The sequence below is a fragment of the Bombina bombina genome, chromosome 1, assembly GCF_027579735.1.
Source record: "Bombina bombina isolate aBomBom1 chromosome 1, aBomBom1.pri, whole genome shotgun sequence".
Lineage (NCBI taxonomy): Eukaryota > Metazoa > Chordata > Amphibia > Anura > Bombinatoridae > Bombina > Bombina bombina.
The window spans coordinates 1,525,877,575-1,525,893,050 of record NC_069499.1 but is presented as its reverse complement, the minus strand read 5'-3'; positions in this window follow the sequence as shown (position 1 = coordinate 1,525,893,050).

Below are 15,476 nucleotides of genomic sequence, written 5' to 3'. Positions count from 1 at the left end.
AGGTTTCAAGTGTGATCTGTAAAAGAATTGGTGTATTATATCATAGATGATAAATTGGATTAGGGAAAACATAACAAAAAAAACATAACATGAATGTAAAATTAATGCCTGGTTATACTTTGCTTGCAAATGTACGAGATATGAGGATGCATTATATTACAGAAGAGGTAACTGATTTATGAGAAGGACTCAGTGAGTTTCACAAAGGTTAAAATATTTAGGGATCTCATTAAAAAGCAAATTAGATTTCCTAAGTGGTCCTTATCAAGTTTTTATTCTTCTCATACTATGTTCACAAGTGATTATTCATCAGTAACTCTCTCCAAATACGCCCATATCTCCATATCTGAAGAACAGACTTTGAAGCCTTAAAAGATTTTGAAGTGAATATCTTAATTTATGATTTTACAAATGCAGCCATGAATAGTATTTAATTGTACATCTGACAATCATACTGTCATTCATTTACCAAACTGATTTTGGTATACTGGATAGTATTTTGTTGTTGTGAAGAATGAATGAACTTCAGCCTGTATTTAGGGGTTGGGTCGGAGCATATTAATAGTGAGAACTCTTGTGCTGAACTGTTTTACTACAGACCTACGGGGAAACTGCCAGTGTATCATTCCAATATCTCTGTCCAAGAGGGTTGGAATATTGTAAAAAATAGCATAGTAGGAATGCCCAATGTTCTTGGAGCCATATGGAATGCTAAGCACCCTTAAATCCCATGATACTTTTTAGTAAACATTAAACTCCTACAATATACAGGTTGTTTGCAAACATTAAAAGGACTTGAAATCCAAAACTTAAAAAAAGTTTCCAATTTACTTCTGTTATCAAATTTGTGTCATTCTCATGTTACTGTTTGTTAAAGAAATGTCTAGTTATGTAGTGTGCACATGTCTGCAGCGCTACACAACAGGAAATAGTGCTGCCATCTAGTGCTCTTTCTAATGTATTACATTGTTGCAAAACTGCGGCCATATAATGCAGCAGATGCATGCACACTCTTGAGCTTACCGCTTTGCTTTTCAAAAAAGGATAAGAAGAAAATGATAAAGATTTGATAATAGATGTAAAATGGAAAGTTGTTTAAAATTGCACGTTCTTTCCGAATCATGAAAGAAAAATGTGATGTTTTTAGTCCTTGTAATGTGGCATTAAATACAACTTGTTAGCTACATAATAATAATATTCCTATCTGAGGTGAATTTGGCGATGAATAATGCAGCTTTATTTTTTATAATGAGCATATTATTTAATGTTTTTTTCTTTTCACTGATTTGCCTGTTCCCCAGAACAAAAGAAACATTGCTAACCAATCACAAATGTATACACAGCTATAGCATTAAAGGGACAGTCTAAACTAAATTTATTATTGTTTAAATACTACCATTCCCCAGCTTTACGCAATCAACATTGTTAGATTCATATACTTTATAACAGTTAAACCTCTACATTTCTGCCTGTTTCAAAGGCTCTATTGACATCCTCTTATTCACATGCTTTTGTATTTCACAACAGGATACTGCTAGTTCATGTGGGCCATATAGATAAAAATCGGCTAGATTACGAGTTTTGCGTTATGAGCGGCTCGGTACTAACTTGCAAGTTATTTCCACCGCTCACCTCCCTATAGCGCTGCTATTACAGGTTTGCAAAAAAAAACAGCGTTAGCAGACAAAATTGCAGCGTTGAGCAAAATTAATCTCCATACCGCACTCCAATACCAGCGCTGCTGTGAGCTGGTTTTACGTCCCCTTAGACATCAATGGGGAGAGCCGGCTAAAAAAAGCCTAACACCTGCAATAAAGGAGCGTAAAGCTCCGTAACGCAGCCCCATTGATTCTTATGGGGAAAGAAAAGTTATGTTTACACCTAACACCCTAACATAAACTCAGAGTCTAAACAACCCCTAATCTGCTGCCCCTGACATTGCTGCCACCTACATTACACTTATTAACCCTAATCTGCCGCCCCCGACACCGCCAACACCTACATTACAGTTTTTAACCCCTTATATGCCGCCCCCAATGTCACCGCCACCTACATTACAGTTATTAACCCCTAATCTGCCGTCCCCAATTTCTGCCACCCCCAATGTCACCGACACATACCTACACTTATTAACCGCTAATCTGCCACCCCTAACATCGACGCCACCTACATTACACTTATTAACCCCTAATCTTCTGCCCCACTATACTAAAGTTATTAACCCCTAACCCTAACCCTAAATCTAACCCTAACCCTAACACCCACTAACTTTAACATAATTAAAATAAATCTAAATAAAAATAACAATTAATAGCTAAATAATTCCTATTTAAAACTAAAAACCTATAAAATAAACCCTAAGCTAGCTACAATATAACTAATAGTTACATTGTATCTATCTTAGGTTTTATTTTTATTTCACAGGTAAGTTTGTATTTGGATGGGCATTGCCCTTAAAAGGGCATTTAGCTCTTTTTCAGCCCAAACCCTAAGCTAAAAATAAAACCCACCTAATAAACCCTTTAAAAAAAACTAATACTAACTCCCGAAGATCCACTTACAGTTTTTGAAGACCGGACATCCATCCTCAACGAAGCCAGGAGAAGTCTTCATCCAAGCGTCAAGAAGTCCTCAACGAAGCCGAGAGAAGTCTTCAATGGTGGCAAGAAGTTGTCCTCCAGACGTGCAGAAGTCTTCATCCAGACGGCATCTTCTATCTTCATCCTTCTGACATGGAGCGGCTCTATCTTTAAGACATCTGGCACGGAGCATCCTCTTCTGTCGATGGCTCTTCAGGAATGAAGGTTCCTTTAAGGGATGTCATCCAAGATGGCGTCTCTTGAATTCTGATTGGCTGTTAGAATTATATCAGCCAATCGGAAAAAAAGGTGAAAAAATCCTATTGGCTGATGCAATCAAAATCGGAATTCAAGGGACACCATCTTGGATGACGTCCCTTAAAGGAACCTTAATTCTTGAAGAGCCGTCGACAGAAGAGGATGTCTTGAAGATGAAGCCACTCCGCGTCGGAAGGATGAAGATAGAAGATGCCGTCTGGATGAAGACTTCTCCCGGCTTTGTTGAGGATGGATGTTCGGTCTTCAAAAACTGTAAGTGGATCTTCGGGGATTAGTGTTAGGTTTTTTTTTTAAGGGTTTATTGGGTGGGTTTTATTTTTAGCTTAGGGTTTGGACTGAAAAAGATCTAAATGCCCTTTTAAGTGCAATGACCATCCAAATGCCCTTTTCAGGGCAATGGGGAGCTTAGGTTTTTTAGATAGGATTTTATTTGGGGGGTTTGGTTGTGTGGGTGGTGGGTTTTAATGTTGGGGAGTTATTTGTATTTTTTTACAGGTAAAAGAGCTTATTTCTTTGGGGCAATGCCCCGCAAAAGGCCCTTTTTAGGGCTATTGGCAGTTTAGTTTAGGCTAGGGTTTTTTATTTTGGGGGGGCTTTTTTATTTTGATAGGGCTATTAGATTAGGTTTAATTAGTTTAAATATATGATAATTTCTTTTTTATTTAGTGTATTTTAGTGTTTATTTTTTTGTAATTTAGTTAATTGTTTTTAATTAATGTAATGTATTTAATTTTAGTGTAAGGTTAGGTTTTAGTGTAACTCAGGTTAGGTTTTATTTTACAGGTAACTATGTATTTATTTTAACTAGGTAGTTAGTAAATATTTAATAACTATTTACTAACTAGTCTACCTAGTTAAAATAAATATAAACTTACCTGTGAAATAAAAATAAAACCTAAGATAGCTACAATGTTAGTTATATGGTAGCTAGCTTAGGTTTTATTTTATAGGTAAGTATTTAGTCTTAAATAGGAATTATTTAGGTATTAATTGTAATTTTTATTTAGATTTATTTTAATTATGTTAAAGTTAGTGGGTGTTAGGGTTAGGGTTAGACTTAGGGTTAGGTTTAGGGGTTAATAACTTTAGTATAGTGGCGGCAGTTTTGGGGGCAGCAGATTAGGGGTTAATAACAGTAATGTAGGTTGTGGCGATGTAAGGGACAGTAGATTAGGGGTTAATAATATTTAACTAGTGTTTACGATGTGGGAGTGTGGCGGTTTAGGGGTTAATATGTTTATTATAGTGGCTACAATGTCAGGAGTGGCAGATTAGGGGTTTATAATTTTATTTTAGTGTTTCTGATGCGGGAGGGCCTCGGTTTAGGGGTTAATAGGTCGTTTATGGGTGTTAGTGTACTTTTTAGCACTTTATTTATGAGTTTTATGTTACGGCTTTGTAACATAAAAGCCATAACTACTGACTTTCAGTTTACGGTACGGATCATGATGGTATTGGCTGTACTGCTCACTTTTTGGCCGGACTATGCGCTATGGAAGTCCCATTGAAAAAGGACTTTTTGAAAGCTGCGGTAGTTACATTGTGTTACGGCCAAAAAGGTGTGCGGTACAGATATACCTGCAAGACTCGTATACCAGCGGTAGTGAAAAAGAGCCATAACGCTGCTTTTTTACTCATAACGCAAAACTCGTAATCTAGCCGAATGTGTTCATGCCCGAGAAGTTATTTAAAGGGACCGTCTATCATAGAAATGTTATTGTTTTAAAAGATAGATAATCCCTTTATTACCCATTCCCCAGTTTTGCACAACCAACACAGTTATATTAATATACTTTTTACCTCTGTGATTACCTTGTATCTAGGAACCTTCTTCCAACCCCTGATCACATGACTGTGACTGTTTATTATCTATTGTCTTAAATGTAGCATTGTTTTGTGCTAAATCTTAAATAACCCCCTGTGCCTGAAAACAGTGTTATCTATATGGCCCACGTGTACTTTCTGTCTCTTTGTGTTGAAAAGAGATTTAAACAACATGTTATATGAGGCAGCCCTCAAAGGCTTAGAAATTAGCATATGAGCCTACCTATGTTTAGTTTAAACTAAGAATACCAAGAGAAAAAAGCAAATTTGACGATAAAAGTAAATTGGAAAGTTGATTAAAATTAAAAATCTTAATAATGGAAGTTTAATTTATACTAGACTGTCCCTTTAAGAGTCAGCACAACACAGTATTAAATGCAAGTCAATAGATAATAAATCAGTCATGTGATCAGGGGGCTGTCAGACGATGCTTAGATACAAGGTAATCACAGAGGTAAAAGGTATATTAATATAACTGTGTTGGTTCTGCAAAACTGGGGAATGGGTAATAAAGGGATTATCTATCTTTTAAAACAATAAAAACTATATTGTAGACTGTCCCTTTAACTCTGTCTGTACATGTGCAGTTAAAGAAAGAGGTGGTTTAGCACTAAATCAGCTTAACTAATATTTAAAAAAAAAAAAAAATACCCTAAACCTAAAATTACACAAAATAAAAAATGTAAAATTACAGAAAAAAATAAACAAAGCTGTCCAAGATAAAAAATAAATAAACCTAAACTAATACTCTATATACCCCCAAAAATAAAAACACCCCCTAATCTAATACTAAACTACCAATAGCCCTCAAAATGGCATTTGTAGGGCATTGCCCTAAGTTAAACAGCTCTTTTACCTAAACAAATTACCAATTTCCAACTAACAGTAAAACCCCTCACACACCAAACCCCCAAAATAAAATAAAAACTAACACAAAAAAAACTAAACTTCCCATTGCCCCTAAAGGGGCATTTTTATGGGAATTGCCCTTAAAGGACATTCAGCTGTTTTGCTGTCCTTAAAAGGGCAATCAGCTCTTTTCCAGCCCAAAAAAAGCTACACCAAATAATAAAAAGCCTAAAAATAAGCCCCAAATAGGTACTCACCTTTCCTGATGTCCGACGGAGAAAGTCTTCTTTCAGGTGGCTCCATCATGTTCCATCTTTATACTGATCGAAGGTGACACGGCATGGAGCGGAGGTGCAGAGCTTTCTTAGCCGATGCGTGGATCCTCAGTGGTGGTCCTCAGCAGTGGCGGTAATCCTCTGCGGCATGGAGGCTCCTCATTATCCGATATCCATCATACACTGAAGATTGAATGCAAGGTACAGGAATCAATTTGGGGTACCTTGCATTCCTATTGGCTGAAATGTTAAAATCAGCCAATAGAATTAGAGCTACTGAAATACTATTTGCTGTTCAAATCAGCCAATAAGATTTTAGTAGCTCTCTTCCTATTGACTGATTTAAAATTTTCAGCCAATTGGAATGCAAGGTACACCAATAAATATGGGGTACCTTGCATTCAATCTTCAGTGTGCGACGGACTATCTCATGAAGCGGAGCCTTCATGCCGCTGAGAAGTCCCACCGCAGATGACCGCCACTGAGGATCCACGCATCGGGGAAGCCAGCTCCGCACCTCCGCTCTGCGCGGCCTTTGCTCCGGATGAAGATGGAAGATGATGGTGCCGTCTGGAAGAAGACCTCCGCCGGACTTCAGGAATGGTGAGTACCTATTTGAGGCTTAGTGTTAGGATTTTTAATTTTTTTAAATTTATAATTAGAGATTTAATGGGCTGGAAAAGAGCTGATTGCCCTTTTAAGGGCAGTAAAAGAGCTGAATGCCCTTTTAATGGCAATGCCCATACAAATGCCCTGGCAATGGGTAGTTTAGTTTTTTTTAGTGGTAGGTTTTTTATTTTGGGGGGTTTGGTGGGTGGGGTTTTTTACTGTTAGGGGGCATTTAGTAATTTTTAAATGTAAAAGAGCTGTTTAAGTTAGGGCAATGTTTAGATTAGGGTGTGTTTTTATTTTGGGGGCCTTTTTTATTTCCATAGGGATTAGGTATAATTTTTTTTATTTTTGATAATTTTGTTTATTTTTTTCTGTAATGTTAGACTTTTTAATTTTTTGTAATTTTAGATAATTTTTTTGTAATTTAATATTAGGTTTTATTTAGTTAATATAAATTTTTATTGTAGTTTTGTTTGTATCATTGAAACATAGTAAATAACAAAAATTCAAGAAAAATGTACAGTGTAACAACAGTTATAACACATTACGTTTCATCCAGAGTGAAAAAAAAAGAACTTGGCTTTGTTGCGTACCAACCGCTGTCAATGCATACACAGTCCTGTTTAGAACCTAACATCTGGTAATAACCTGAAGCAAGTGATAAAAACATGTTAGGTTACTTTGCGATTTGCTAAAGAAGTCTGAATTATCTCAACTTCTTATTGTGTACAAAGTACAAGAAAGAGAGAGAGAAGAAGAAAAGTTAGGAGCAGAAGGGAGGGGGGGGGGAACGGGGAAGGACTTATACAGGACTACCACCATTACCTCACGGTGTCTGACTTGGTGTCTATTCGGATCTGAGATACCTTTGGATCCTTGAGGTGTGAACCTAGATGTGAAAAAGCCTTTCACAGACCCTCTATTCTGGTTTTTGGTGTGTCATATATAATCCAGTAGAACCAGACCTTCTGGAAGGTTTCTTGTGTATCTTGTATTACAGCTGCCGGCGCCGACATACTGTAATAGTGTCTAATCTTTAATATAACTTCACCCCAAGATGGAGCACTCTCCTTCCAGTGGCGTGCAATACACACCCTGGTTGCTGTACAGGTTATCTTAATAAATTGGTTTATATATTTATTGAACTCTTTAAGTCTAATATGTAGTAGTGCATGTTCCATCGAGAGTTTAATGGGGCTGTCCAGAATAGAGCTTAAAAAGCGTGAAAGTTTATTCCATGTTCTACGTGAGTGCGGACAATCCCACCACATGTGTTTGTAGGAGCCCTCCTCCTCACAGCCTCTATAACAGAGTTTGGTTCCGTGTCTAACTGTATGTGAGGTAATCAATGGGGTAAGATACCAGCGAAAGTCAGTTTTGATATTGTTTTCTCGCATGTCTGCGCTAAGCAACCCCCTACCTGCATTATATAGAATCGTATACCAGGTTTGTAAGTCAAAAACCTTGTTAAGGTCTGTTTCCCATTTAACTTGTAGAGGGGTTTTAATATTCCCTGAGGCGCACTGAATTGCTTGATATAGTCGTGATATTGTCTGTTTGGGTCTCGTTCGCGAACTACATATAGTTTCTAGGGTAGTAAGGGATTTACATGGGCTTAATGATGTAAGATGGTGTATCGTGGAAGAGATTTGCAAGTATAAGAACCAGTGAAGTTTAGTGGGGTGAAGTTTTTCTTGTAGTTGTGTGTAAGTAAGAATTTTACCCCTCTCCAGTATATCTGCTATCCTGTATAATCCCCTGTTTTCCCATTTTTTAATAGTTGGAATATGTTCTTTATTAATTATACAACCTAATGGTGTTTTGACAGAGTTATGTGGAAGTAGCTGGAGAGTTGAAGTAAGCTTGGACCATTGCTTGATCATGAAGTCTGAGATAGGGAAACTAGTGTGATTTTTGCCAGTACAGCGATTTGGGTCCCATAGGATCAATGATCGTGGTTCTAAATCTATAATATCTAACTCTACGTTTGTCCAAAGAATATCCTCATCTAATTCACTGAGGAGGGCTGTTTGTGCAAGCCTGGCTGCCTGATAATATTGTTTAAAATTGGGTGCCCCGATTCCTCCCAGCCTTCTATGTCTATTAAGTAACTTAGACGAAATTCTGGCTTTTTTATTACCTCCTATGTAGTTGTTGGTGTGTTTTTGAAGATCTTCTAGATCTTGTGTTGGAACACTTATAGGTAAGGTGCGAAACAGGTATAGAATCCGCGGGAGCACTGACATCTTAACTGCAGACAATCTACCATACCAGGAGAATCTCAGTTTGCTCCAGTGTCTAAGGTCCTGTTTAATAGATTTATATAATGGGGGGAAGTTTGCCTGATATAATTCTGATGAGCTTTTGGTTAGATTGATCCCTAAATAGCGAAGGTGATGTTTAACCCATTTGAATTCGAAGTTTAGTTCGATTAACTTTTTAGTATGATCAGGAAGGGCTATAGGCATAGCTTCACATTTTTCTAAATTTACCTTATAACCAGAAATTATGGAAAAGGAGTCAATAGTTTTATAGAGATTTGGGAGGGAAATCAAGGGTCTGGTCCGAGACAGGAGAATGTCGTCCGCAAATAAAGTGAGCTTGTATTCCCTTTGTTTGACGTTTATGCCCGAAATGTCTGGAGAATTTCTAATGTGTTGGGCCAGGGGTTCTATACAAAGCGCGAACAACAAGGGGGACAAAGGGCACCCCTGTCGGGTCCCATTAAGGACATCAAATTTATCGGACTGATGACCCATAGCCCTGACTCGTGCTGTAGGGTTGGAGTATATATTTTTAATTGCTACCAAATATGGGCCCCCAATACCCACTCTCTCCAGGACCGCCAGCATAAAATCCCAATCCACTCTGTCAAACGCCTTCTCTGCATCCAGAGAGAGCAGCAGAGAAGGCGTTTTTGTATATTGTGCAAAATCTAGTAGGGCTATCGTCCTCCTAATGTTGTCCGGGGCCTCTCTATTTTTAATGAAACCCACCTGGTCAGGGTGATTTAACTTGGGCAAAATGTGTTTGAGGCGGTTAGCTAGGATTTTCATGAAGATTTTTAGGTCTTGGTTAATAAGGGAAATTGGTCTGTAGTTATGGTAAGAAGTTTTATCTTTGCCTGGTTTGGGAATCACTATAATCTTGGCAGTCAAAAGATCAGGGGGGACATTGTGACCTTGTAAAATGTAGTTGCAGAATTTGACTAGGTGAGGTATAAGAGATGTTTTGAATAATTTATAATAATCACCTGGGAAGCCGTCTGGACCAGCAGCCTTCCCTGGTTTCAAGTCCCGTAAGACTGTAAGCACCTCCTGACTCGTGATATCGGCATTCAAGATGTCTTTATCTTGTTGGTCAATCGAAGGTAAGTTTGCCTCCTCCAAAAATTTGTCTAATAAGTGTTGAGTTTGTGGTGTTTTATTGACTTTTTGCCCGTCATATAAAGACCCGTAGTATGCTGCAAAGGTATTAACTATTTCTATTGGATTTGAGGTCAGTTCCCCATCCAGTTTGCGGAGTGAGGGAATGGTTATATCTTTGGTTTTATTTCTGATTTTGTTAGCTAAGAACCTGTCCGGCTTATTCGCGAAGATAAAATATTTAGATTGCAGTCTTAACCCTGCTCTAATCGATTGATCAGTAAGTGTTTTGTCTAGAGCCAGCCTCTTGTCTTGTAGAATTTTATAAGTGGCATTAGAACCAGTCAATTTATGTTGCCTCTCAAGGGTTGCTATTTCTGACTGGAGTGTAGTCATTAATGTTTTTGCTCTACGTTTGTATTGTGACTTAATCTGAATTAAGAGTCCCCTTATGACTGTTTTATGTGCTGCCCACACCTGAATGGGGTTGTCAACGGTATTAATATTAATATTCCAGTATTCTGTCATGTGCCTAGTTATGGTCTCTTTCTGTATCTGGTCTTTCATAGTTGTGGGGTCGTAAGTCCAGCTCTTCATAGAGCTGGGTGGCAGAAGTCCCTCCACCTTTATTGACACCATAGCGTGATCTGACCACACACATGGAGTAACAGCGGAGGACACGAGATTTGTTAAAAGCACTTGGCTCAAAAAAATGTAATCCAACCTAAAATATTTGCGATGCGCTGAGGAGTAAAAAGTGTGGTCTGAGGTGTCACCATATAGGGCTGTCCAGGAGTCTATTAGGTTATGTCCCTCCAGAGTATTTAAAATGGATTTAGCTTTACCTACATTTCTATGTTGTCTGTGTGACTGCTGGGGTTGTGAATGATAATCTTGTTTATACAGAGATACATTAAAGTCACCAGCCAGAACTATTCTAATTGCATTCCAGCTGGAAAGAAGGAAAGACAAACCCGTAAAAAATTGTTCCTGTTGCTCGTTTGGGGCATAGACATTACACAAAGCTATTTCTACCTCATTTAGTATGCCTTTTACAATTATGTATCTACCTTCCTTGTCTATAATAGTGTTAGTGGGATTAAAATTTAAAGAGGAGTGTATCAGGATAGACACCCCTCGTTTTTTCCTGTCTGTGGTAGAATGGAAATGTAAGGGAAACTGCCTTTCCCAGTATTTTGGAACATGGTTGGAAATAAAGTGAGTCTCCTGCAGGAATATTACATTAGCTCCTATATGTTTATACTGGGCTAGCGCCTTTCTCCTTTTGACGTCTGAGTTAAGGCCTCTCACATTATGGGAGACCAGTGTAATATTAGGAGTGGCCATGTGCGTGGTTGGTGTTTATATCCTGTCTCTCATTGGCCCATGAACCTCTAAACCCTAGGTGCAAGGCATAAATCTTACCCCGTTCTGTGATTCAATAAATCCTGATTGTGGATTCTGACCTACGCTCCTGCGGTGGAGAGTCCTGTAGTCCTTGTAGGGGAAGGGATGGCGGGAGAGGAAGGAAGGTAAGGAAAGAAAAGTTCTGAAATAGAGAGAAAATCAGGTTAAATTCAAAAAGCACAATGCAAAGGAACCATAAAAGTGAACCTGCGATAAAAAACAGATCTATAACAATATTATCCTGACAAAACATATTTTAGTTCTAGGGGGGGTCAGGGACTCAGGAGGAGCCAACTATTGCTCCATGTAACCTTACTTGGGGGGGGGGGGATTATAGGTTGCTTAATGGCCTTAGTGATTTAATATAAATATGGAACTTCTTTATAACCTCTGGCAACTGAATAACTACATTTAAAACTAACTTGCTAGACATGCATGAAGTAATATCTGCTTACAAGGTAGGTTAAACTTCTAATTACTGACGTAGACTGAAAACATAATAACGTGGCATTGGAAGTTGTATTTCTGTGGCACTGCATTATTACTGCCATCTGTCTGTCGTAACCTACAATAGGAAACAGAAAAAGAAAAAATACCCCCAGAACATCTCAGGTATATATCTCCAGCCACGTCTCTGTCTTCTTTGAGGTGTTCTTAACCCACGTGGTTTTTTTTTTTTTTTTTTTTTTTTTTTTTGTGGGTGCACATCTAACACTCTTAAAAACATTTCCTGAAGAGGGGTATAATCAACCCAAGAACAATAATGATTCAGGGTAAATCTACAGCATCTCCAAGGTTTCTAACAGATGAAGAATGACATTCCTAACTATCTTGTTGAACAAGGGTGAGGTAATATTTGCAGCAAAACTGAGCTAAACTCATGGTAAGAGGATACAGAAAACTCCCAAGACCCATCTGCACGGCCTTAGGAATCATATTTCCGTGACAAAGTCCTGCGCCTTTCCTCTGTCCTCCACAGGCTGCCAGAATGTGTAGGGACAAAAGGCTATTACCCATACCTGTCAGATAAAGTCCATCATCTGTTTTTCTGTCTCTTTTGAGGTGTTTTTGTCCATTGTGATTTTTGGGATTTCAGAGGCACTCTTTGTGGTTTGGGCATTTCTGCTGTCAGTGAGGATTCTGGAATGGATGGGGTTTCCAGGCCAAGGGCCTCACAAATGTCTGGGATCCCTATGGCGTCTCTGACTGTGAGGATTTTATTGTCTTTGGTGATGTGTAGGGCGAATGGAAAGCCCCACCGATATGGGATTTGATTCTTCCTGAGAAGAGTAGTCAAAGGTCGCAGAGAGCTTCGTCTTTGCAGTGTTCTGGTGCTCAAATCCTGGTAGAAATGGATAACATTGCCTCTGAATTTGAAAGTTGGCTGTTTGGCAGCTTCTTTGAGAATCCTGTCCTTCTCTGGATACCTTAAAAATGCCACAATGACGTCTCTAGGAGGGAGATCAGGTTTTGGTTTGGGCTTTAAGGCTCTATGGGCCCTTTCTATTTCTATCTCTGTGGAGGGGTCTGTCCCTGTGATTGCACAAAACAGCTGGTGAAGATAGGAGGGGAGGTCCTCATTCTTAATTGATTCTGGAATGCCTTTCAGCCGGATGTTACATCTCCTGTTTCTATTTTCCATATCCTCAATCTTGTCTAATAACTCTTCAACCACTTGTTGCTGCTGTGAAACTTGTTGGACCGCCATCTCAACATCCTCCACTAGATTATCTCCGTTGCTTTCAAGAGTTTCCACCCTGTTGCCCAGCTCGGAAATATCTTTTTTAATATCACTGAGGCTTTCATTCATAGCTGTGTGCATAGTGTCTATTTTGGCCCACAATTTATCGAAACTATTTGTGATGTCTTGCTTGGAAACAAGCAGGCGAAGATCTGCTCTAGTTAGAGGGGTATCATCCCCTATACGGTCAGATGCTGTTAAGGTGGGTTCTCTGTCTTCCGCCATGTCTTTGGTCTGTTCCTGAGAGTTGTCTCCCTGGGATGGCTTAAAGAAGGAGGTGACAGGCATATTCTTGTTGGTCTTCTCCAGCTTGCTTAGCCTCCTAGAAGCCATTCCAGCTTCCATGTACCAGCAGGAGTTAGGGAATTGCAATTTCTAATATCCTGCTAACTGAGATATTTTATTTCCAAGTCCCTTTTCTACTAGATTTCACAGTTGGAGGGTTATGAAAATTTTCAGGCCGCAGAATTGCTTTTATCCACAAGATGGCAGTCTTGCCTCAAGTATAGCTGAGAGTTTGGGAAAGGGAGAGAGAAAAAAAAAAAAAAAAAAAAAAAGGGAAACAGGGGCTCTGCAAGCAAAGAAAAAGTAGGCCCAAAACTCAGCCTCTCTTTAGTATCTTCGATCTCCCTCCCAGGGTCTTATACTACATGCCATTCCAAAAACATAGTTTTGCTTAGAGATGTAGATCACATTCCAGAATGCCAATAAATTGTATGTTTTAATGAGCCCCTTTTATTTTAAAGTGTGTTTATCCTATTCAGGGATATGGGGCTTCATTGCGTCTACCACATGGTTGGGTAAATGTCACAGAGTCTCTGTACAGTTCATATGGGTGATTTATTGTGAAAAGGGGCCCCCAGCTTGTCTCCCCATGCTGAATTATAAGGCCGCTAGTCTGGTTATTTATGAGCCTTGCTGGGGGATCTGCTCTGCCGCCTCTGTGTGTCTCTTGCCCCACCGGATTAATGTGCTGGGAGTCTGTTTCCCCAATAGAGGACAATAATGAGCGTGGTAAGTGTGCAGTGTACTCACGGTGTAGTGGTCATCTGCGGTGCTGGGGCTGTGTATCACAACAGAGGTCCGGTGCCGTCGGCTGTTTGCTGGATGCGCTGCTGCCCGATAACACCTTGTGAGTAGCTGCGCTGACACCGAGAGGAGAGCGGAGGTGAAAGATGGCGGATCTCTGGGTGTGATGAATTTTCCCAACGCCGCCTCCTCTCCGGGTCCACCGCCAGCTGGTATTGCCACTTCAGGCTCAGTGTTCTTGCAAGTCGTTAGGGACCTTAAATAACCCCCAAAGTATCCTTTTTAAGGTAGATTTGGCCTCCAGCCCTGACCCAGCTCACGGAGCTCTATCTAGAAGCCTCCATCTTGGAGCTCCGCTAGGCTCCGTCCCCCATATTAGGTTTTATTTAAGTGTAATTTATGGGGGTTAATTTATGGGGTGTTAGGTTAGGGGGCTTAGTAATTAGTCATTTGCATTGTGGGGGGATGGCTGTTTAGGGGTTAATAGGTTAATTAAGTTTATTGCAATGTGGAGGGTTGGCGGTTTAGGGGTTAATAGGTTAATTAGGTTTATTGCAATGTTGGGGTTTATTGTGGGGGTTTGTCGGTTTAGGATTTAATAGGTTAATTGGGTTTAATTGGGTTTATTGCGATGTGGGGGATTTGCGGTTAAGAGGTTAATATTTGTATTATGTTATTTGTGGATGCCACAATGACGTCTCTAGGAGGGAGATCAGGTTTTGGTTTGGGCTTTAAGGCTCTATGGGCCCTTTCTATTTCTATCTCTGTGGAGGGGTCTGTCCCTGTGATTGCACAAAACAGCTGGTGAAGATAGGAGGGGAGGTCCTCATTCTTAATTGATTCTGGAATGCCTTTCAGCCGGATGTTACATCTCCTGTTTCTATTTTCCATATCCTCAATCTTGTCTAATAACTCTTCAACCACTTGTTGCTGCTGTGAAACTTGTTGGACCGCCATCTCAACATCCTCCACTAGATTATCTCCGTTGCTTTCAAGAGTTTCCACCCTGTTGCCCAGCTCGGAAATATCTTTTTTAATATCACTGAGGCTTTCATTCATAGCTGTGTGCATAGTGTCTATTTTGGCCCACAATTTATCGAAACTATTTGTGATGTCTTGCTTGGAAACAAGCAGGCGAAGATCTGCTCTAGTTAGAGGGGTATCATCCCCTATACGGTCAGATGCTGTTAAGGTGGGTTCTCTGTCTTCCGCCATGTCTTTGGTCTGTTCCTGAGAGTTGTCTCCCTGGGATGGCTTAAAGAAGGAGGTGACAGGCATATTCTTGTTGGTCTTCTCCAGCTTGCTTAGCCTCCTAGAAGCCATTCCAGCTTCCATGTACCAGCAGGAGTTAGGGAATTGCAATTTCTAATATCCTGCTAACTGAGATATTTTATTTCCAAGTCCCTTTTCTACTAGATTTCACAGTTGGAGGGTTATGAAAATTTTCAGGCCGCAGAATTGCTTTTATCCACAAGATGGCAGTCTTGCCTCAAGTATAGCTGAGAGTTTGGGAAAG